Here is a 24,338-nt window from a genome sequence, read left to right on the forward strand (position 1 = left end):
ATGTATCGTCTCGCGGAGAGGGGTAAATGGAAGTTACTTAGCAAACTTTCGAAAAATATCTCCACCAATTTATAAGGACTCGGCCAACTAACTGTGAAATTCGCTTGTCCGCTGTGCTTTCAAGATTGGATGTAGGTATATTGCCTCTAACAAGCAGGTGGCTCTGTAGATCGCCTTTCGTTTGCGGGATATATTTTATTTTATAATATTTATCGGGGGTTGCAAACTTTTGCAGGACTGGTCATTTATGATTTCATATAGAATTCTGATGTGTAATTTGAGGCATTCTTTGGGGGATGGGGGGTATATTTGGTGACAATATATCTTAGAAGTGTTTTTAAATTATGTATTTTCAATAAATCATATTATATTTCCTGTTTTTAAAAACCAAATAATTAATTAAATCGTAAAGGGACATGGTGCTTAAAATTAAGAGTTTTCATTATTTAGAAAACATGTGTTCCGGTGTTGAAATACAGTGTTGCATCATACGTATTTTTAATAAGGGTAATATTACTTGATTTATGTTATTAAATATTTAAATCTAAAATAATCTTATTGCCAATGTCTCACTTTTGTTTCCAAATGATTATGTGCTTTCTAGTTTGTCTAAGTACATAACTTGGTACGAACTAAATAACACAAGTCTTCACAAAATAAATACTTTATGCAATTATAATATTAGTTTTTTTTTAACCCTACCGCACCCATGTAGTAACTATACTATTGTTATCATCATCAGCCGGGATCAATCTACTGCTGGATGAAGGCCTCTCCAAGTTTCTTCCGACTCTCTCGGCTCTGTGTCTTTCCCTGCCACGTATGTCCGCCGAACTTTGCCAGTAAGTCAATCAAGCGGCTTTTAGGGCGACCCTATGGCCGTTTCGTGCCCCTTGGGTGCCACTGGATAACGGCGTTTGTCCAGCGGCCGTCTTTGCGGCGAGCAATGTGTCCCGCCCATCTCCATTTCAGCTGTTTGGCAACGTCTATTACATCGCGTATTCCTGTCTGCTTTCTTACCCATTCGTTTCTCTTACAGTCCTTTCGCGTGATGCCCAACATACACCTCTCCATGCCTCGCTGTGCGACTCTATTGTTATTATTTTTATAATGACTATTATAATATACCTATATCGTTATACCAAGAAATTCATAATATTACAACGTTCATTGAAACTTGGTTCGAGAAATATTTAATTTCGAAGTCAAATAATAACTATTTCTTTTATTCAAATAAGTATATAGTAAAAAGTTACCTACTTTGATTTAATAAACAAAAATCGATTGCCAAAGTAGCGCTTATGAGTAGGTATTAAAAATGACCAATAGTTAAAGTTTGTCGCAATTAGTATGTCACACCGTAGCATATTGGATAAATGCGACGTTTGGGACGTTTTCCCGTGGAGATGCAGGGTTCGATTCCCAGCTTACTTTTTTCAAAAAAAAAAGATTTATTCTATTGGTTATAATATACTCTCTCAGAAAGTATTTTTCTAAATTATATATATTCAAATAATAATATTTGAGAGGCAAATTATAATTATTATAAAATATCCTAAGTAAGCTACCGAAAAGGACCCATGAATGATGGTGGGGAGTGGAGAATTAGGTACAACACGGAACTATACCGCTTATACCAAGATTCAAAATTCTCCACCTTCATAAAACTCCAGAGGCTAAACTGGGCAGGGCATGTCCAGCGCATGCCTAAGTCACGGATACCGAAGAAGATCCTCGAAGGAAACCCAGGGGGGAAAAGGCCAGAGGGAAAGCCACGCACACGATGGGGTGACATCATTACAAAAGATGCTAACCAGCTGCTAAAAATCATGAACTGGAAAAGACGTGCGGAGGACCGTTCCGGCTGGAGGACGGCGGTGGAGTAGGCTCGACTTGAGCTGTAGCGCCATCGAAGAAGAAGAAGCTACCGAAAATGCCGCCGCGAGTTAAGCGTCAATTACATTGAGCTTCTTTACGAGATGTTTGTTGGCGAATTTACAATCTGCCTGTAAAGTCACCTAGTGTAATAATCGAACAAGCTAACAAGCAGGTTGTAAACACTCTACTGAGAGAAGTTGAAAGCCGGTCAACTTTACACGCTACAAGCCGCAGTAGAGCGCAGTAGCAAACTCCCGGTAAAAAAATGAACTGCGTTCTGTCAAAATAGTCGCTGGCCTGTGGCTTCTCAGCGAATGTAAAGTTTTGTGTGTAATAATCAAATCGCAGTAGCTGAATCGCCCGCTTTTAAATTCGCCAACAAACAGCTCGTAAAGAAGCTCAATGTAATTGACGCTTTACCGGTAGCTCGCGAGCGATCGTTTGGCGATCACTGAACTATAATAGCTTATTAGCAGGAAATAAATTTCGTTCCGGTGTTGAAATGCAGTGTTTGCATCATACTTATTTAATATTTAAATCAAAATATTAGTGCTGATAATATCTACTATTTAATGGAAGTCTTCACAATATAATAAATTAATACTTTCTGCAATTATAATATCTGTACCTCAGAGGCAGACGGAGCAACTCCGTTTTTGGGGAAAATGAGTTTTTTTAAGAATCGTCATGCTAAAGGCTTTATCTATTAGTGGTAGAGAGATGAAAGTCCTAGTCCAAGATATGCATAGCATAAAGATGCAAATGCCATGCCTACCTTAGAAGCAGAAGGATGCAAATCCAATAATCCACTAAGATAAAATTCTCTCAAACCGTCTGCAATATGTACTAGACGAGAACCAGCCAGGAGAATGAGCTTTAGAGGAGGATACAGCACTATGGACCATATTATCCAAGTCATCAGTGAAATCAGAGCGGTAACAGGAATACAAGCTGCCGCTATCCATGGGTTTTATAGACTATGAGAAAGCGTTCGATTCCATAAAGAAATTTTCAATACTCGATGCACTCAGAAATCAAGGAATCCCTGGGCGCTATATAAATATTTTCAATAATATATACAGTAGCGCAACAACATCTCCATAAACCATCGCGCATTTCCTATCAGCAAAGGAGTCCGACAAGGTGATACAATCTCAGCTAAACTATTTACAGCTACATTTGAAGACTTATTTAGACAACTTGACTGGAATGACACGGGTCCCCATAAATGGAGAATACGTGAGTCAACTACGCTTTGCCGATAACAATAAATAGTCGTTTGTAAGACTCAGAAGGCCTCCAAAGCAGAATGCAGTAACTCGCTGGAGTAAGCAACAAAGTAGGCTTGAAAATAAATGTATCAAAGAATAAAGTCATGTTCAACTGCTTTGCGGGCCAAACAGAGATCCTCATCAATGGCATTCAGCTCGAACAGGTGAAAAACTACATCTACCTGGCACAATAAGTGTCTATAGATGGATGTATATTTGATGAAAATGTTCGCAGAGTAAAGCTAGGCTGGAGTGCTTTTGGCTGCCTGAATAATTTGTTCGAAAATGCCTAAAGTGAAAAGTGTTCAACCAGTGTGTACTTCCCGTAACCACATGCGTTTGAAACATTGAGCTTAAGTAAAAGAGAGATCCAGAAACTTAGAGTAGCACGACGTGGTATGGAAAGGTGCATACTGGGCATAACGCAAAAGGACAAAAAAATGAATGAGTGGATAAGGGAACCATGTGATAGAGTTTGCTAATAACCTCAAATGGAAATGGGCTGGAACATGGCTCGAAAAAAGGACAATCGTAGGACAAATTTAGTCATCCAGTGATATCCAAGAGGTAAAAAACATCCGCAAGGTAGACCTAGAAGCCGCTGGATCGATGATATGATAAAGTTCTGCGGAAAAACTTGGCAACGCAACGCAAAGGAACGAGAGAAGTGAAATCAGCTTGGAGATTAGCGAGGCCTTCATCCAGCAGTGAATAGATTCAGGCTGGTGATGATGATGATGACATAATAAATTTTTTTTAAAAAATGTGTTTTGCTTTGTTATATTTATACCTATAAATTTTGTAAAGTTATAAATTGTTTTATTTTGGCTAGGTTAATAAGATACAAATCCACATTAACAAAATATCTTTAGAGGCAGAAGGATGCACATCCACACTACGTTTTTTATTTTATTTTTTTTAGATATAAAATTGTATTATTTATGTATTCCTTTCTTACATATTCCAGAAGTACTTTAATTGAATTAGAATAAAAAAATAATGGTCATTCTATGCATATTTTGTTATTATGAAGTTATGAGTATTCGTTGAAAATAAAAATTGTTTTTTGGCTCTCCTGAACAATTGGGTAGTTATTTGGATTTGCATCCGTCTGCCTCTAAGGTACAGCTGATATTAGTCGTGGAGTGGAGTGACTAGATTATACATAGGTAGTCACTGTTACCTGACAACGAAATGCCGTATTAATCAAAATATTTCGATAACCGTATACCTGGATAAAATTCAAATATTGGCGCGAAAGCGCATAAAATAAAACGCTGCATTGTAAACAAAATAAATGTCACTTGTCGGTAATTAAAAATAATAATATCCCGTTACATTTTGACGGCCTGGAACTAAGTAAGCTGCAAACTGCAAAAATATAGTACACCTACTGTCTTCTCCCGTCAAGTGCTAGAGCGATCTGATGCATTCTTCTTCTTCGATCAGTATGCAGGTTGCTGGGCATCTTCTGTTATTTGGGACTTGAAAGTGATCACATAAACACCTCCGAATGGTCAAAAATTTTTCATTTTACATACTTTTGGTTATTACATGTTTATTCAATTTTGCGAAGCAGTTTATGTTTGCTAATGCTGTTTACAATTCCAATCTCTAGAAGCATCTGCGTGCGAAATTCTTTTTGCGCTTTTGGGCGCTAACTGGTACTACTACTGGGGCTACTTGTAGTCTATGTTAAAACTAGGTAGTTAGGTAACCATAATATTATAATTAATTATGGTAGGTACCTACAATACCTACTTAATTTTTATTCCCCAAAAATAATATAATGTTTACAATAAATATTATGCCAAATTACTATTATAGGTAGGGAGCAAAGAGATTGAAGACTGGAGAGGGAACATGCCATCATTTATGTACTAAAAATACGAATCGGATAAAGACAGTTGATATTCTGGAGCAGCTACTTCAAGTTCGTGCCGTAAAACAACATGGCGGATATAATATTGTTATTCTCTCGATCTTGAAAGAAGTGAGATATTTTCGTCGACGTTTTAAGTAAAAAAAACTATGGTCTCTTGCAGTGCAATAGGATGCAAAGCCAGGAGAAATGCCGGCGTATCTTTTCACAGGTATTTATAATAATAATATTACATTTTTCTTTACGTTTATTGACAAATGAGTGTTATTATATGAGAATTATTCTACGTTATTATTCGGTAAAAAAAGTGTTTATTAATGGAAGAATACAAATGAGTAACAGTTTTTCGGAAGAATATGCATACTATTAATAATTTATACATTGATAGTTTTTCCTAAAAGATCTTTTACAATAACAATTCACAACTTTTACATCAAACGTCAAATGGTTGTTTATTGCGAAAAATCTATGGCCGTATGCATAATATTAGGTTGAACCCAAAATATACGATGTGTTTTTCAAAGTAAAAACTGTTAGTGCTAGACAATGAAATTCATTATTTACATAGATTTTATATTTCATTTAAGAGTTAAATATATTTTTAAGAATACCAAACAAAAAATTGTATTTATATGAAGTATGTAATGGAGTATATATAAATTAAATTATTTCAGATTTCCGAAAAATGAAGTTCTTCGGAAATTGTGGATTGATGCAGTCGGGCGGGAGAGCTGGGTGCCATCTAAATATTCATTTAGTGGGAAGCATTTCTTGGAAAATATTTTCTTCAGAGGTGGACACATTATCCGGCTGAAAGAGTCTTCAATACCATCAATATTTTATTTGAAACTATGCACTTTGTGCATTTTATATATTTTTACTATGGTTTAATGAAATGATATTTTGTGTCTAATAGGCTTATATAAACAAGTAATTTTATAACAATATGTCAAAAATGAACCCATGTTATATTTTTATTTCATAAAATATTTTCAAAATATACATGCGTAAATAAGTAGGTACCATAATAAACTTTTTTTTGTTTGTAATTAACTGTTATTATTTGTGTTTTTTATTTAACAGTTTTATCTAAACAATACTGCTATGTTATTTTATATAGAACAATATGTAAAAACAAGACCATATTTCTTATTCCAATATTTAACCCTTTGCTATTAACTGATTTGTGTTTAATTTTTCCCAATATTGTTTTTTTTGTTATTAAAAATAAAATACTTACTTTATAATGAAAATACGTTTATCATAAATTGGTTGTAAGCTGAAGTGTTGATAAAAAAATACTCAGTGGGGCATTTTTATGTCCGAGTATGGCCCATTTGCAGCAAAGTGTACCCAATATCAGAGAGATAAAACTTTGTCTCACAAAACGAGTACGCACTGACAGTTGTGTGCTACCCCTATGGGGAGTCCAATTTCTTTGGTAGGGAGCTAATTTTGAAGTATTCAAGGCAATGAAATATTTATGGGCTATAGTTTTTTTTAACAAAAATACTATAATTTTCACACCGTTGTACTATAATCTCCACATAATTGATTAATATAATGCCCTAATGCATAGACTACTCAAAAGTCAATAGTCCATGGCCTATGCTCTATCAAACCAGTGCTGCCAACCGTACTATAATTATAGTATATTTGTACTATAAATTTGGTCCGCATACTATGTACAATATAAAACATATTTTATAGTACGCCCAAAATACTATAATGAAAGAAATATGTAAAAAGTACTAAAATTTCGATATTCCCGCACGATAAATTGGTTCAAATTACTATAATTTCGAAATATAAGAGGATTTGGAGAATTTCTAAAAAAATTGCTCGAAAAACGTAAAAAAATCCCTTGAATTTGGCTTAAAATGAAAATTCTTGAATTCGTCGTTGACCATTTTTGGTCGGAAGAGGTACATAAATAAAAAGCCGTTTCGGAGTTTCTCAAATTCTCCGTTATTTTTTTCTGAGAAACAAAAAACCTCTAAATTTTCAACAGATGACAACGCGTACTATATTTTCTCCCCAAATACTATTATTTTGGAGGCTCTGTACTATAATTCCACTTTGAAAAGATGGCAACACTCTATCAAACCAACCGATGCCCGATAAGTTAGTTGTTCCTTGACACGTCGATTCAAAAGTTAATTATTCTATATAATGGATGTCAAACGCGAGCCATATCTTAGAGAAGTCGATAAGGAAGGACAATATTGGTGTGATGCACCCGTAAACATAAAACAATCTAACAGCCCGGACGCCAGCGCTTACGTAAAGCAAGAGAAAGTAGACAATGACAGTTGTGTATTTGAGGTTAGTTTTTGAAAACTTACATTGAACTTAATTACCATTTGACCTCGTGATTGTGATTGTGATATACTATCCAATAAATAACAATATAATAGTTAGAGGTATTTTCTATTCACTATATCAGGTTATATTTACTATAAGGTTCCTAATCTGTGTCATATAATTTGTCTTGGTTTGTCACATGAACGCATTTATTCTACATTTGAAATACAAACTGATACGCAAATAAAGAGAATCAAGTATCTATCCCGAATTTGCCGGAATCGAATACCTTGTCCAGGATCCCGGTTTAAGCATCCCCGGCACGAGCAAAATATCTAGCAAAACCTTCCATTATGGCTCAAATAGACTATGACGATCGGTCATATAAATGCGGATAAACCCGTTTCCTACGTTGGCGTCCTGTGTCACAGAGTGTAAATGAGTCGCTTAGAATCACCTCACATATTCCAAAAATCAAGTTTTGAGATAATCACTAAAAACCAACAGAGCACTATTTTTTGTAATTAGAAGAACAGTACATATTGAACTCCCTAGAATATTAATGAGTGAGAGAGTCGAATAACTTTTTTTTTTTTTAAATATATATACCTAATACTCCTAACGTTGCAGACATACAGCATACTATGAGAAATAGAGCTCCCCGATTGGTTAGGAAGGCGTTGGTGACAAAACTCTATTCTTTGAAATATACGACATATTACACCAACAATGAACTTTGTCAACGATTTTCACATGGTTTAAATTGACTTTTAATATTTAACTATTTTTCGGTATATAGATTAATTCATTTAGAATCACTTGGCATATTTAACAAAAAAACGACAAAATTGCAATATGTGAGTTATGATTCTAAGCGACTCAAATACGATGTCATAGCTGTCATACAATATGTAGGTATGTATAATATGTCGGAATGGCGTAGATATGATCAAATACACTAAATTGCTCTTAGCATATATGTGCCAGATCGTCATTGTGTCTGTTTCAACCTTTATACGATAATTTTTTATTTATAATTTTCCCCGAAAAATCAATTCATAATGGACGCAATCCCATAAATAGTATCATTATATTTTAGCCGGAAGAGCTATACATTATTCTCTTCCTAAAATGTCCCGGAATTTTCTGAACAAAAGTACGCAACCTTAGTTGAGATTACAAACCATAGGATACTCATAATGTTATGCGAGATGCTTACAGTGCAGTACTAGCATGTCGCTACATCTAAGAGTGATGACAGGTGGCGCCTGGTAGTTTTTTTTTAAGTACATACTGTTATCTCCCTCGAAATGGTTGCAAGTGATCTGCATTTTTATTTCCTGGCAGTATGCTGATTATCGTCTGTCATATTTTGGGACTCGGGGGTGAACAAATAACACCGGAATGATCGAAAATGGCAATTTTTATTTGCTTCATACGACTAGGTATTTGGTTAAGTACATTAACACTCCCGTTGCCACGATGGTCTCGCAGTTTAGAATTGACCTAAAATCATAGATACCCCACTTATTATTATGTATATAAACGTCTACTTTTAGCTATTTGTAGATAAAATATTTAGGCATAAAAAGAAAAATATGTAGGTAGTTAAATTGAATGTCTTATATGTAAAATTAATCATTTTTCGAAAGTCTAATCAATATTTTGATAAGACAGTGACAGGACTATCTAGAAAGATATACGTTAGAGAAACGCGCATAATAGTAATGTAAACATGAGACACTATTTTAAAATGTCATTTGTTAGTCAGAGATAGAAATGTATGTCTTTGTTCAACATAATTCTGTGAAAAATGCATTCAGTGATAGCCTCCCATAATATATCGAACCTTGAAGTTTACATTTTTCAAATACATCTGACGATAAACGCCAGAGCAACCTTTAACGCAATGTTATTAATGTTCATTTTTCCGTGTTAACTTCGCTACATGTGGCGTTTTTTCATAAACAATTGACAAAAAGGGTCCATTGCCATTGACCATAATTCTAGTAATAAAATAATAAAGTAATAAAATCTCTCCCCGGATTTAGAATACGGACCCTTGTTGCAAGGTTGTGTAAGGATTACATCAGTTTGTGGGACACAAGCAATTGAAAAAAATCTCGAGCGGGCTAAATAAAAACAGCACAGCATGTGGCGTGGCGTATTCACATGTTCTACATGTTTATACTATTATCATATAAGGCAATGCAATATGTTAAATATTGGCGAGGGTAATATTATTTCATTCTGTTTTAGAATTTTAGGAAAATAATACAATGCGATAAATTTCATAATATTGTTGTACCTACCCATTCAAATGTTGTATTCAAACCCAAATGTTAAACCCGTTTAAATAAATACCCTGCATTGAAATCAGACAGCTACAGAAAATGTAGGTATGTTCTAATGACTGGCATCAATAATAATATATTTGTATTTATTTATTATCGTTAACTGTAGCTTTGTAAATTGCGGTGCGGTGTAGTTAATACGATATTCTAAAGTATCCTTTTTTTGACGATATTACTAATACCTACCTATATTAGTTTTTTTTTTAATTATAAAAGATTATAAATGAGACATTATTTTGTTGGTCCATGGTTGAACCGTAATAAATTGTGTTGTCGTCGTAAATCACTAATAATAGTTTTCATCCGAAAATAATAATGAGTCAGCAAATGCAATTCAAGTGCAACTAGGTAGTACACGTGGAGTTTCTTTTGTTTATGAAGTAGACACACAGTTGCAAAAAATATTTTATAGTGTTTGCAGTTACCTATGTTCAAACTTTCCCGTCGGAAAAATCGGTATAATATCTTTTAGTAGGTACAATGAATATTTACTTTTTTTTTACATTTGTATCTCTTAATTTTATAAGTACCAATAATAAAATTATAAAGTAGGTACCTACTTACATACCTAATATGTAAATAAATAATCATAGTGAACCTGTTGTGTTTACATGATATTGTGTTATAATAGTATATATTATTAACTATATAATATAATATATCCATAAGATCGGTGGATTTTAGGTAGGTACAAGAAATTCATTTTAAGATTACTGAATCATTCTAATTTCATAAGTACTTACCAAATAATATTATTATATAAATAAATATGATCATACTCAATCTGATGTAGGTATATACATAATATTATACTATTATTTCTTAGTGGTGAAGTGTGGAGGTAGGCTGTCAAGATCCGACATAAATAGTGCATTGTGAGTCATACGTACCTATTTGTTTTTCTTGAACGAGTACTACAATAATTTACATAGTATGGTGTTGGATAGTTTTAAAAAATCAGATAAACCCAGCCAAAATAAAACCATAATAAGTAGTTTCAGTACGCTTTGGGCAATCCGACAATTTTGTGCACACTTTTTCATTCATACTTTTTCTTTTCGTTGAATATAAAATACATATTATTATTACACGTCATGTTGTTGGTATTTTTTAACTCTTCAAGTGAAGCGCCTAGTTTCAGAAGCCCCTAAAAAGGTTTTCATAAAATTTTGAGTTTGATATATATTTAGATATATGTTTTTGTCCACTATAATTTATATTGGACAAAATGTAAGCAATAAAACTTAATGTGTTCATTAACATATATCGAAGCCAATATTATTTCATAATATGCTTGGTATCTATTATTTTATGTGGCGAACGTAATAACGAACGCCTGCACACGTGCTAGTCTACCTTACAACACCCTCGTCCGCTTCGGATGAATTAGCCATCCCCACTCTCCGTGAAATGCCAGCGTGTGTTCGTTGTTCCATTGAAAACAGATCGAGACACACCGTGGTTTGGTTATGACGTACATTTATCGATGTCCGATTATTATACACGATTATAAGATAATTGCATGTGATATACACAGAATAACATGTTAAACGATGACTAAATAGTATTTAAAAACATACTTTACCTTTTGAAGCACTCAATTAGCTTTTAAAATGCCTTAAAATGCCAAATTTCTAGCGGAACACTGAGTGGACGGCATGGGAACGGACGTAATTTTTTTACCATGGTAAGGGAAAGGTTAAAAATTATCAGTTAAAAAATAATATGATCTATACATATTTACAAAGGTCAACATAATAAATATCGGTACCTAGGTTCTTTTGGTTGCTATAAAATATTGTTATAAATCGACTTTAATCGTTAAACTTATTGATAGGTGGTACTATTTTACTACGTTTTTATGAACTCGTATTCTTGTTTGTACGGTACAGATTTTTCTTGTTTGTTCAAAATTTGTATTGGACGATTGGAGATTTTTAACTTACTTTCCGACTAGCTAGACATTAGAAACTTTTAGAATATATCAGAACACGACGAGAATGCATTCTTTTAATACTTTTGGTCATCTTTAAGCAGAATTGAATTAATTTTCAGTCAATTCTGTTTTGTATGTTTCGGAAAAAAATCGTTAAATGTAATATTTACTACTCACCATGGCCCCTACATCCTGAAGCGGGCCCGCAGGCTAGGATCTTTGCAGGACCTCCCTACCTATCACTAAGGATAAAGGCACTATGATGCTCTACAGTAGCGTTTTTCAAATGGTGTACGTGGTAAAATTAATGTGTATATTTAGTGTTTTTTTTATAATACATCCATTTGAATTATAGAGTTGTTGAGTATCGATACACAATTAAAAATTGTATCGTACAAGCACATACTTTTAAATAATAATATTATTGAAGGAAAATAGCGTCTTTTTTTTACTGTTCTACTGAGCAATTTGTGATATGTGTTTAACTTACTTATCTGGTCGGCTCGCCACGTTAGGCCCCTCCTGAGTCCGGGCCCCCAGGCTAAGCCATGTCAGCCCCCCCCTTTGTGGGGACCATGCTACTCACTATTATTGGTTGCCAAGGGGGTCCCAGTAACTAAATTTTTATTATTAATATATACGTGCGTTACTGTGGAAATCAATATGAAATGTCAAAGTGACATTTCAGTATTCTATAATATTTATTCAGTATTTCTATCAAGTACAAAAAATGTATTTATTAATACATAGAGTTGTCAAGTTTATATGATTCAACAGAAAATTTAAAAACGTGGTTTATAAAAAGTTCTTTTTATCTTGTAATTATTTCTATATTATGTTTTGATGAATACCGGTATTGATTATAATCCCTATGCCAAATGTGAGATCTTAATTCACCGGTACTGATGCAAGTGTCAGCTGTGTGTCTCCCCATGCAATATTTAGGACGTTCCATGCGAGTCTGTTTTTAATGTAATAATTACAAGATAAAAAGGACATTTTATATACGTCGTTTTAAATTGTGTTGAACCATATAAACTTGACTTGACTAGCTTAAAAACAATTGTACTTGATGACATGACCCGGCTCACGGCTAGCTCAATAATGCTACCGGGCCGTCACTGAGGAGACTAGTGATGAATTAGGAGAGGTGGATCTCCTTTGTAGTATCACAACTTTTGAATTCCCGAATAAAACTCTCAGCTGGTGTGGTGCCGAATTTATTCAGGTACTAGAGTTCACGGTCACACAATAAGGTTAACTGTCATTGTTCCCGTAATTAAATCTCATTAAAGTATCAGTAAACTATTTATTTGTTCACTATAGGATCTCTGTGAAATCTTTCACAAATTCCCAAAAAAGTCACACCTAATTCAGAGAATGTATACGCAGATATTCTTTGGATATTCATGAAATATTTTCCCATAAGAAAGAAAATATAAATTATTCTTTGGTCACACAGTATTAGGTTTATAAAAGAATAGAATTATTTTATTGTTGTTTATAAAGTTTATTTATGTTCACAGTGTATTTACAAATATTTATTTGTGTTTACAGACTTGTTTACAAAAGGTTTGCTTAATGTTTACAAATTTATTTACTAAAATTTGTTTTTATGTTTATGAATTTGTTTACTAAAATTTATTTTATAATTATGTTTACTTAATAAAGTTTCAAAAATTTATTTTATAATTATGTTTACTTAATAAAGTTTCAAAAATTTATTTTATAATCCCGAAAAGATTTGTAAAATTTATTATTACAGACTGAGTTTATTAATTTGTTTTTATAAAACAAATTCGATCGCGTAATTTATCTCGATTACGTCACCTCGTATGATGAGTAATGAAAAATAAAATTAATCCGCGGCGCGTCACTATCGACAGATACGTAGTATTCGTGCTACGTTTTGGCGGCCGACGTCACTACTGACAGATACGAGTTATTCGCGCTACGTTTTGCCCGTCGAAGGGGACTTACTGGTACGTATGAATCGCGAATGTACTGAGAACCGTGTCCCACAAGCTCGCAGAGAGGTCTGCTGCTTACTGAAGATCGCCGGTGAGAAGTGTAGAAACTAATGATTTTACGGAAAAAGGATGTCACCTTTTATACCCTCGGGATGGAGGTTTAACAGGAAACAGTCCGTAAGGGATAGCAGATGTATATCTTTCTCTCACGGGATAAATTTACGTATATCTCCCGTTCCTGGTAACTTTCTAATAGAGATATCTTCTAATTAAATCGGGTTAAATTTACTCTACTTTATTTCCGCAAAATTAAGACTTAATAGGGGTGTTTTAAGCACCCTCTAGAACATGTCCTTTAAATACGTAGTTACGGTGACGTCAGCAAAATAGTTGATTTTATATGATTTTTCGTGTTCAAACGAAGGGGAAAGTTTTTAGCTTTCCAACGAGGTATCAGAATAGGTACTCGTGTACTAAATAAGGGAATGGCAGTCTTTAAATTTAAAATGTCAAAATGAAAGGTTGACACCCACGTACTAGTCCTTTCCACCACTCTTGGCCTTTTTAGGCCAATAGAATTTTACTAAGTTTTAATAAAACTATTTGGAGCCGCAGAAAACGTTTCATTCGATATTTACCTTTCGGACGAACATTATTACGTGAAAATACTATAATATTATACTTAACATTTCAACTTAAATATATAAATGCTTAATCCTAACAAGATGTTATTTACAAGCGACTACAAATTTATTTCGTCCTTAATAGTGGCTTTTCCATAGTAATCTAAACGTAACCTTGAATCTATTTTTATCCGGCAACTCAACACAGCCGGGCCGTAAATTCTAGTCGAACAGAATTCAGTTAAGGTTCAAGGTCACGCGCCAACTTGTGTTTTTAGTCGCAGTATTTGATTCTTTTATTACTTAGGAGGCAATTAAGATTTATTATTGTTTATGGGTAGAAACCCATCTATACCAGAATCTCAAGTTTTTCCAATTGTTACTTTTACAAAATTCATTATAGTCAGCAAGTTATAGCATTAACAAAATCTATAATTATAATTACGCGTCTATAGATATAGATACGCGTTTACAATATTTTTTATAACGGTAGTTAACTCCTATCTTGTATTGATAAAATTAGTATTAAAATTCTTTATTTACAATTATACAGTATATAAATTTATAAATATTCAATTTTCTTTTCCAATTTTCATACACTTCCATTATAGCTATAAAAGTTATTGAAGCATGTACCTGCTTAATTTTACGTAAACAATCTCTCCCATAACTTATTTTCTAAGTTTAATGGAGATTTCCCGGAAATTATTTCCGAAATAGATCGATTTGAAATTTCATGGCGTGTCATTTCGAGGTCTGCGGTCACAGCGTTCCAATTACACTTGAACAGTCTCGATTCTCCGAGGCGAAATTTTTTACGTAAAATTTTATTACATTTACAAAGAAAAGGCTAACAACATACATTTTACTTCCTAATACTAAACGATTACGCTACTGGTTACCTGTTCATGGTCTTTTTCGACCATTTCTTCTCTGCTTCTTCCATAGTTTAGGACCATGGGACTTATATATTCTGTTTGTACCTCGTCGTGAGGTTGTCGCACGGCTATTTGAGAAGTAGAATTGACTACAAGGCTAGATTTGTATAGTTATGTCGTTAAACCATACTCTGCCATAAACACTAACTGAAGGTCGGCGTTTTTGTTCGTGTCATTGACATGTCATATTGATTTCCATAGTAACGCACGTATATATTAATAATTTAGTTGCAAGGAGCCCAGATCCCTAGCAACCAATAATGGTGTCGAAATAACTTTTCATACAAAACAGAATTAACTGAAAATGAATCTAATTCTACTTAAAGATGGCTAAAAGTATTAAAAAATACATTGGCATCGTGTTCTGATATAAGTAGGTATTAAAAATTCTTTAATGTCTAGCTAGTCGGGAAGTTAGTTAAAAATCGATTGCAAGATTTGTACCGGACAACGAACCACCGGACAATCAATAAGAATACGAGCTAAGAAAAACGTTGTATAAAGCTGCGTTTGGGCATGATAATAATCACTTTCTGCCTGATCTTGTCAATCCTGACTACGATGTACCCTTAATTGTATAGGTATATTTTTTTCAGCAGTCTTCAACGAACCTTCTTGATATCAAATCGGAGAATATCAACGAAGAAATTGACCTCGATGACGAGTATGTTGAAGACCCACAACCTGGCTGTTCATATTTGGACCGTGGACCAGCAAATCAGGTATACAATATTCTATGGAAAAAAGTAGCTACATTCATATTATTATCTTTTTAATTCACAACAATCATAGATAGGAATATGTTTAACTTGGATTGACCATCTGATAAAAATGGATACAAGACTAGTGCTTATTAGGTATTTTCAAAATGTCAAGTAATTGCCTGCTGTCAAGTTTCACATTCTTGCCATCTTTAGGTCCTACGCGTACTTTAGAAATGAGGCGTCTAATTACAAAAAGCGACAAGTCCACAATTCAATATTTTCAGGAAACAACGTTTTTATGTTTCAAGCTTCAATTATTTGTTTTAACGTAAGATTATTTTTTCCGTTGTATTCTATGTCGAAATTAGTACCAAATGGCAATTTGTTTCAGAGGATAAACTTTTAAATGTAATAAATATAGGCAAAATAAAATTGGACGTAGCGCTATTTGTACCTCACTTTTTAATTTACTTCGAATAAGGCACATATTTCCGTGGCACTGTCATGAGTTTACCAGATGCTAGAGCATGGGGGACGCCCTATTTAATATTGAACGTTCCCTTATTGGTTGACTTAAACACGCGCGAAATCAACCAAGCTTTAAATAATATGAAACACGGACTTGGCGCTTTTTGTAATAAATCGAGACTTAAAATATTTTTTTTCTCGATTTTGAGCAAATGTGGACTTGTCGCTTTTTGGAATTAGACGCCTCAAATGTGAAATTCATATAGTGGTGAAGGATTTGCAATCGTCTGAAATTATATATTGGATTTTCATGCGTCTTCAGTTGTAATAAATATAGGTAATGACCACACATAATTTTTCCACATAATTAAAAAATCCTTTTGAAAAAAGTAAGCGACCCCGGCAGGGATCGAACCCTGCATCTCCTGGGTTTACGCCCCGTCCGTCGCATTTAGCTCTATGCTACAAGGCGACGTACTAATTGTCACATTTTTTGTCGTACTAATTGTCTTTTTAAAACCTACTCATCAGCGTTCTTCTAAATCAAGCTACTTTGGCAATCGGTTTTTGTTTTTATTAAATCAAAGTAGATACCTATTACTTAAATTACTAACCGACGTCGTGGATTTCTCCAATATTTTTTATGATGTAACTTACTTGAACTTGCTAATAATTTGTAAATTGCTTTTTTTTAAATTTGTTTGCTGTATTTGCGGGCGTAAACACAGGAGATGCAGGGTTCGATGCCCTGCCGGGGTGGCTTACTTTTTTCAAAAGGATTTTTTCTATTGATTATAATTTATTTTCTCAGAAACTGTTTTTCAAAATTATTTATGTTCAATAATCGGAATGGTACATTCTTAAATCTTGTGAATTATTCGTTGAATAAAAGAAATAGTTAAGTATAAGTAATAACATCAAGTGTTAGAAAAATCCAGAAACTCCAGAAGCCCATAATCATTATCCGGCTGACTCATAGACTTATGAGCAGATGTGACTACGAGACAAAACTATTTCTAGTCAATAAGTCAAATTTATGGACACTTGTGTCGACCAAAAAAAATAAGTCATTGGTACAAGAAAGTAAGAGCAAGCCAAAAATATTTATTCGATGTTGATAACATTATGATTAGCCCGCAGTAAGTTAAAGCCAGAGTTCTTTTGCCGTTGATAAGTCACAGCTTTTCGGGGGGCACTGATCTTTGTAATCCAATGTAGCAAATATAATTGAGGAGCTCATTATCAAACACGGCCAAGTCATGTTTTGGCCGATGTTCATTTTTTGATTGATTCCGGTAGGGAACTTCAATGCCCACAATTCAATATATATATGTCAGCATCAAATTCAACTTAAAATGTGCTCTCAATATCAAAAATGGCCAACTCAGAGACATCTTGTTATCAAAGCGGTCAAGTCATCAAGGAGCCATCAATCAGCTGTTTGCAATCTTTTGTATGGAGTTATTTTTGCCTGATGTTTAATAGATGATAAAAAAAAATAACTGCTGTAAGACTGAATTCCTGATATAAATTTTAATTTTAAATGCCATTTCAACACATTTTAGTTTCAAAAGCGGCCTAGTCAACACCTTAGTATCAAACACAGCCAAGTCATGTATCCAAGGTGATTCTGAAGAAACTAAGCATTTTCAATAAAATTTTATCTTCTCAATTGTATATATAGGAAGCTGTGTATAGATTGCATGAAAACATAAAATGTCATGAAAAGGTAGTCAAACAAACTTTCGCCTCTCATGAAAAAAAAAAGTGAACATGACTTGGCCGTGTTTGATAATGAGCTCCTCAATTTTTATTCTCCATTAAAAATGCCGTTCTCTACAGTCCACACAACCATACGATATCCTAATTTATCTCCGGTTACAAACAGCAGAAGGCGTCATAATCCTACACCACACAGTGAGAGGGGGTGCCTAATGCTCTCTCCCCCCCTCGCAGGTGATATTGGTGATACAACTTACTCTGCATATTAACATTCCTATAATAATTCATAATTGGATATAGTTATGCAGAAAGTAGCCAATCCACAAAAAAAAGATATGATATAGATCAGATGCGAGAAGGTTTTCTCTACGTTCTGCTGAAAATAGCCAAGCCGCAAAAAAAATATTCTTGAAATAAAATACTAGGTATTTACAATTTGACATGCATTTTTAATATCACGTTGCTAAAGTGCCATTATCTCAGGTCGACATTATTGTGGACTGGCTACATTCTGCATAACTACGTTCAATTAAAGTTGAAACAGACACAATGATGATCTGGTGCATATATGCTAAGAGCGATTTAGTGTATATGATTATATCTATGCCATTCCGACATATTATACATACATATTGTATGACAGCTATGACATCGTATTTACACTCTGTGACACCCTGTGACACAGGATGCCAATATAAGAAACGGGTTTTTCGGCATTTATATTACCGATCGTCATTGAGTCTATTTGAGCCATTACTTTTAAGATATCTACATATATTTTAAATATAAATAAATACTTTACATAATCCATTACTATATGTTTTTTTAGTTGAATTCTACAAACAGTAAATTGATCCACGTCGCTAGTCTTAGAGTGTTAGAGAAAATCTCAGAAGTTCAAGAAATATACGATGAAATACAGATTTATGACCAAGACATAAAGAAAGAACTCGGAGTACATGAAACAATTACTAATGTAGACGACGCCGTTGGTATCACTGCTAAAGGAAATCTTTTACAATGCAACGTCACAGCTCCTGAATTATTGGTAGCTGTTATAAAGATAGAGAAAAAAACATTTTATAACAAAAATTTTGCATGCAGTATTTGTTTTGAGTTTTTTGCATCATTATATTTATTGAAACTTCACAAAGTGTTTCATAAACACGTAATAACGAACAAGACGGTTAAGACTACTAACATGAAACTAAACAAAATGACCCATTCTGGTGAAAAGCCATTTAAATGTGACCTATGCGATTACTTATCTTTAACATCTAATAAAATGAAAATGCACAAAATGACACATTCTGGCGAAAAGCCATTTAAATGTGCCCAATGTGATTACTCGTGTAGAAGATCTACGCACTTGAAAATACACAACATGACGCATTTTGATGAAAAGCCATTTAAATGTGATCAATGTAATTTCTCCACCATTAGACTTTCTACCATGAAACTACATAAGATGACCCATTCTGGTGAAAAGCCATATATATGTGATCAATGTGATTATGCATGTATAAAGTCTAGTGGCTTGAAATTGCACAAAATGGTGCATTCAGGTGAAAAGCCATTTAAATGTAATGAATGTGATTACTCTTGTACAACATCTTCTTTTATGAAATTGCACAAAAGTAAGCATTCTGGTGATAAGCCATTTAAATGTGATCTATGTGATTTCTCATCTATAACATCGAATATAATGAAAAAGCACAAAATGTGGCATTCTGGTGAAAAACCATTGAAATGTGCTCACTGTAATTTCGCATGCATATTATTTGGACACATGAAAAGACATGAAATGACGCACTCTGCTGAAAAACCATTTAAATGTGACCAATGTGATTACTCTTGTATAAGATCTGATGTCATGGGAAGACATAAAATGACGCACTCTGGCGAAAAACCATTTAAATGTGATCAATGTAATTACGCATGTATACAGTTTGGAAGCATGGAAAGGCATACAATGACGCATGCTGGTGAAAAGAAATTTAAATGTGATAAATGTAATTTTTCATGCCGACTATCTGGCCAATTGAAATCACACAAAAAGATTCACCCAGTTGAAAACACTGTTTAATTTGTTAACATCGTTAATCTTTACTAAATCACGTGACAAAATGATTGATTCGGTATTTAATATAACTTTTTACAATTAGATTAGACACATATTATAAAGGAAGTCAGAGCACGTGGTCGCGAATAGCGATCACGCAGGCTCGAAACCTGATGGGTGTCTTCCAAGTGGTTATATATTAATACCGCTTTAACTCACGTAGGTGTTGTGGAGTCCTTCATGCAGAAACATTTTAGGTGTCGTTAAAAAGAAAAAAAAAATGATTAACACGAACTTGGATTTGTTAACCCTGCGCAGAGTTATAATTTATTCACGGTTATGAAGACATTGTCATTATGATACGGATTCAAAACAATTCCGCGGGGGTTTCACTTTTGGCGTGGCACTTGGCAATTAGTGCTAACATTGAAAAGTCTGTCGTCCGAGGCACTTGCGTCACTGGACCTGCCTTTCATCGCGAGGGTGATCTTTCGACTGACTACAAAACTATCTTTCAGGGTAAGAAGAAGTTACTTGGGAAACTTTCAAAAAATATCTCTCTCCCCAATTTCTAAGGACTCGGCCAACTAACTGTGAAATTCGCTTATCCGCTGTGCTTTCAAGGTCGGATGTAAAATGTGATGTAAAGCGCCTTTCGTTTGCGGGATATATTTTATTTTATAATATTTACGGCGGTTGCAAACTTTTGCAGGACTGGTCATTTATGATTTGATATAGAATTTTGATGTGTGATTTGAGGCATTCTTTGGGGGAAGGGGGGTATATTTGGTGACAATATATCTTAGAAGTGTTTTTAAATTAAGTATTTTCAATAAATCCTATTATATTTCCTGTTTTTAAAAACCAAATAACTAATTAAATCGTAAAGGGACATTTTGCTTAAAATTAAGAGTTTTCATTATTTAGAAAACAAATTTGTTCTGTTGATGAAATACAGTGTTGCATCATACGTATTTTTAATAAGGGTAATATTACTTGATTTATGTTATTAATATTTAAATCTTAAATAATCTTATTGCCAATGTCTCACTTTTGTTTCCAAATGATTATGTGCTTTTTAGTTTGTCTAAGTACATAGCTTGGTATCAACTAAATAATACAAGTATTCACAAAATAAATACTTTATGCAATTATAATATTAGTTGTCTTTTTAACCCTACCGCACCCATAGAGTAACTAAACTATTGTTATCATCATTAGCCGGGAACAATCCACTGCTGGATGAAGGCCTCTTCAAGCTTCTTCCAACTCTCTCGGTCCTGTGTCTTTGCCACGTATTTCCACCGAACTTTAACAGTTTGTCAATCCAGCGGCTTTTAGGGCGACCCTGTGGCCGTTTCGTGCCCCTTGGGTACCACTGGATGACGGCGTTTGTCCAGCGGCCGTCCTTTCGGCGAGAAATGTGCCCCGCCCATCTCTATTTCAGCTGTTTGGCAACGTCTATTACATCGCATACTCCTGTCAGCTTCATTAACCATTCGCTTATCTAACGGTCCTTTCGCGTGATGCCCAACATACACCTCTCCATGCCTAGCTGTGCGACTAATAATATTAATTTGAATAAGACTGTTAATATTGTTATGATTACTAGATATTGTATAATATACTTATATCGTTATGCCAAGAAATTCATAATATTACAACGTTCATTGAAACTTAGTTCGAGAAATATTTCATTCCGAAGTCAAATAATAACATTTGAGAGGCAAATAATAAATATTATAAAATATCCTAAGTGAGCTACCGAAAATGACCCATGAATGATGGTGGGGAGTGGAGAATTAGGTACAACACGGAACTATACCAATTATACCAATATTCAAAACTCTCCACCTTCATAAAACTCCTGAGGCTAAACTGGGCAGGCCATGTCCAGCGCATGCCTGAGTCACGGATACCGAAGAAGATCCTCGAAGGAAACCCAGGGGGCAAAGGCCAGAGTGAAAGCCATGCACACGATGGGGTTCAACATTACAAAAGATGCTAACCAGCAGCTAAAAATCATGAACTGGAAAAGACGTGCGGAGGACCGTTCCGGCTGAAGGACGGCGGTGGAGTAGGCTCGACTTGAGCTGTAGCGCCATCGAAGAAGACTAAGCTACCGAAAATTCCGCCGCGAGTTTAGCGTCAATTACATTGAGCTTCTTTACGAGCTGATTGTTGGCAAATTTACAATCTGCCTGTAAAGTCGCCCAGTGTAATCATCGAACAAGCTAACAAGCAGGTTGTAAACACTCTACCGAGAAAAGTTGAAAGCGGGTCAACTTTACACGCTACACGCCGCAGTAGAGCGCAGTAGCAACCTCCCGGTAAAAAAACGAACTGCGTTCTGTCAAAATAGTCGCTGGCTTGTGGCTTCTCAGCGAATGTAAAGTTTTGTGTGTAATCATCAAATCGCAGTTGCTGAATCGCCCGCTTTTAAATTCGCCAACAAACAGCTCGTAAAGAAGCTCAATGTAATTGACGCTTTACCGGTAGCTCGCGAGCGATCGTTTGGCGATCACTGAACTATAATAGCTTATTAGCAGGAAATAAATTTCGTTCCGGTGTTGAAATGCAGTGTTTGCATCATACTTATTATTTATAAGCTTGGTATTGCTTGATTTATGCTATTTAATATTTAATTCCAAATATTAGTGCTGATAATACCTACTAAATAATGGAAGTCTTCACAATATAATAAATTAATACTTTCTGCATAGTATTTCAATAACCGTATAATTAATAAAAACTCAAATATTGACGCGAAAGCGCGTAAAATAAAACGGTGCATTGTGAACAAAATAAATGTCACTTATCGGTAATTAAAAATAATATTATCCCGTTACATTTTGACGGCCTGGAACTAAGTAAGCTGCAAACTGCAAAAATATACATAATACACCTACTGTCTTCTCCTGTCAAGTGCTAGAGCGTTCTGATGCATTCTCCTTCTTCGATTAGTATGCACAGTGACGTCCCGTGGGGGTAGGCAGATTGAGCGTCGCTTGGGGGCGGCAGTTATTCCAAAGGGGGCAAATTAATAAGAATCATTAAGTGTATATAGAAATAGGTACCTAACATAGTGATTACGGAAATATCTCCATTAAAAAATACAGCTCACTGGTTGGAAACAAAATGTATTAATTGACATGAAATGTTTAACAGGAGTGTATTTTTTGTCGGGTTTGTGAAGTCTAGTTTACTTCCGTTATCTTTGGACATCACATCCTTGATGACGAGCAATGACATGTGCAGGTTTGAGAATTATATACAGGTACCTACATACTCGTACTTACCTTATTAATTAATCCAAATATTTTTGCCAGTCACTCAAGAGTTTTGAAAGTTGTCAGGTGTATATTGAATTGTATCTGAAAACCGTGGACAATATTGTGTTTTGAAGTAGAGATAGCATTTAAATTACACCTATAGGTATATTTTGTTTGTATTGTATCCATATAACACATTTCTTAGATATTGGAGTCATGGAAGGATGATAAAAAATATTGTATAAAAAAATGGGGTGTCATTTTAGCGATGTCTAGGGGTGGCATTTTGTCTAGGGACGTCACTGAGTATGCAGGTTGCTGGGCATCTTCTGTTATTTGGGACTTGGAAGTGATCAAATAAACACCTCCGAATGGTCGAAAATAGCGATTTTCATTTTACATACTTTTGGTTATTACATTTTTATACAATTTTGCGATCCAGTTTATCTTCGAATGCTGTTTACAATTCCAATCTCTAGAAGCATCTGCGTGCGAAAATCTTTTTGCGCTTTTGGGCGCTAAATAATCATTAATAATAACTACCTAGGTATTGTTCATGATGTGCCTTGTAGAACTGGTACCTATATTATTGTATTTTATGTTACTTTCATGTTTGTTGCGACTGAATTAAATGCCTCTTTGTGAGCTTCAGAGGACTAGGTAGGTATTATCGGCTTGTTATGTCAAGTATTACAACTACATAATAATATATGGAAGGATCGGAGAATTTCAATTGCCACAAAAATGATGCTTGTGTAAACATTAGTGTTCTCTATATTTTTATACGGAATCGAGTAATGGAGCATGAAGTCCGGAAGAGGAGCGGAGAGCAATAATTAATTGATGCCTTTGAGATGTAGTGTTGGACATAGGACGAACCAGTCAATCATCCAGAGACTGCAGATAAAAGAACGGTTCTCAACAATATGTCTGAGACGCATTCTGCAGTTTTTT

General features: G+C 34.4%; 1 protein-coding gene and 1 long non-coding RNA gene across 3 annotated transcripts in view; one reads left to right on the forward strand and one right to left on the reverse strand.

The window, feature by feature from the left end:
• The window catches only part of LOC147077025 (uncharacterized), a 208,717-nt gene that overhangs the window by 167,370 nt on the left and 17,009 nt on the right, over nucleotides 1-24,338 (reverse strand). The window lies entirely within an intron of this gene.
• On the forward strand, nucleotides 7,121-21,266 carry LOC147077029 (uncharacterized). The gene is made up of 3 exons (XR_015069404.1): nucleotides 7,121-7,356; nucleotides 15,753-15,878; nucleotides 18,880-21,266. It is a non-coding gene; the product is annotated as an uncharacterized LOC147077029 (long non-coding RNA).

This window comes from Rhyacophila brunnea, unplaced genomic scaffold, assembly GCF_057557595.1.
Source record: "Rhyacophila brunnea isolate RB1 unplaced genomic scaffold, BYU_Rbru_1.0 scaffold_13, whole genome shotgun sequence".
Classification (NCBI taxonomy): domain Eukaryota; kingdom Metazoa; phylum Arthropoda; class Insecta; order Trichoptera; family Rhyacophilidae; genus Rhyacophila; species Rhyacophila brunnea.